Genomic DNA, 1,969 nt, shown 5'->3' with positions numbered 1-1,969 from the left:
ATTACTCAGTGCCTCTTGCCCTGAGAATTCTGTCCATTTAGTGAAGCTTGAAAGCTGATTTGAGCCTGAGACGAAGGCAGAGATCTGATACCTGGTCCTCTTGAAAACGGTAGTTTGGGGCTCGCTTCCGCTGAACCGTGATGTGGTCCACAACATGTGTGTCAGTTCTAAGCAATATGATCGGTTCAACTTGTCAAATTACTTCCTGTTTCAAGTTTTATGATGGCAGGGAAAGGGTTGTTACGGTCAGCAGATGAGGTCCAACGCCATATTGCTATATAAAACCAGACTTTCATAGTACTGAAGCACTGTAATGATTCTGCTAGTGGTGAAAGTCCTTGCAGGTATTCCTGTATAATGACATGCCATGCATCCACCTTTTATCTGATGCGTGCTGTTGTGAATTTATACATCTGCATGATAAACAGTGAGACTGATGCACTGATATGAATTGGTGAAAATTCCAGTAAATTGTATGGAGCTTTTTAAATTGAACTCAATTGCAATTATGAATAGAAAGAATAGAATAGAAATGTGTTAGCAATGTTCTGGAAAAAGAAAAAGAGAGAAGTAAGAACAAGATAAAATATGGAGGAGAATATGGAGCAAGAGAGAGAGAGAGAGAGAGAGAGAGAGATTGAACCTGGGAGTCAGTCATGATAAACCCTGTATGCTGGATACACGTGATGGCCAACTCCCATATGTATCTCTGCCTCAATCTGTCTCACACACACACACACACACACACACACACACACACACATACACGGCAGCTGTTAAAATGCCAGCTCCTCTCTGACTGACCTGGAGGAATTTCTCCTCCTCAATGCAACCTAGAAGCTGAAATAAAGTGCTGAGTATAATCAGTAATGATGCAGAATGAGGTGTAAATAGCTTCTAGGCTTTAGAGCTTCACTTGTGCTTTAAAAGCTCATACTACATTACTTATTAAGACCTCAAAATTCAAATTCAAATATGTGAAGAGTAACATGCTAATACACATATTTAGATATAAATACATAAAGGCCTTCATGTTGACACTCCAGTAAAGCTTTTTTTTTTCTGTAGACCCACTCATGTAATTTCTTTTCAGTCTTAGGCATAAATTATTCCATACACGACTCCTACACATGACAGTTCTTCAAATTCTGTTCTTCCTCACAGTTTAGTAGGAAAACCTTAATTGCAGTATGTCTTGGCATTGAGTAATGTAAGGTACATTTAATGTAAAAACCCACATTTCTGAAACAATAATAATAATAATGATAATCAATCATACCTTACACATCTTTATACCACAGTGTTGTTAAATTGTCGAATCTGATTGGTATGAAGGCATGCATTAATTTTATACACTATATGGCCAAAAGTTTGCAGACACCTGACCATCACATTCATATTTGCTTTTTTAACATCCCATTTCAGATTTAGTTCCCCTTTGCGGTTGTAATAAGCTCCTCTCTCCTAGGAAGGCTTTCCACTAGATTTTGGAGCGTGGCTGTGGGGATTTGTCCATTAGAGCATTAATGAGGTCAGGCACTGATGTCAGGTGAGAAGGCCTGGGGTGAAGTCAGCACACTTGCAGGACACTTGATTTCCTCCACACCAACCTTCACACACCATGTCTTCATGGAGCTCGCTTTGTGCACAGGCGCATTGTCATGCTGGAACAGGTTTGGGCCTCTTAGTTCCAGTGAAGGGAAAATTGTAATGCTACAGCATACAGAGACATTCTATGTAATTGTGCTTCCAACTTTGTGGCAACAGTTTAGAGAAGACCCAGATATGGCAGTGAGGGTCAGGTGTCCACAAACTTTTGGCCATACAGTGTATATCCGCACGGCTCGGACAGCACTTCCAGCTGTAACATGGATGACAGGTTTATATCAATGCACTCGTTCTAATAAGTTATTGTTACTATAGTAACAGCAAATTCACAGGGACTTGCTCCACATAGTCTTATTTCATA

This window comes from Pangasianodon hypophthalmus, chromosome 6 (genome assembly GCF_027358585.1).
Source record: "Pangasianodon hypophthalmus isolate fPanHyp1 chromosome 6, fPanHyp1.pri, whole genome shotgun sequence".
NCBI lineage: Eukaryota > Metazoa > Chordata > Actinopteri > Siluriformes > Pangasiidae > Pangasianodon > Pangasianodon hypophthalmus.
This window is presented reverse-complemented; position numbering follows the sequence as displayed.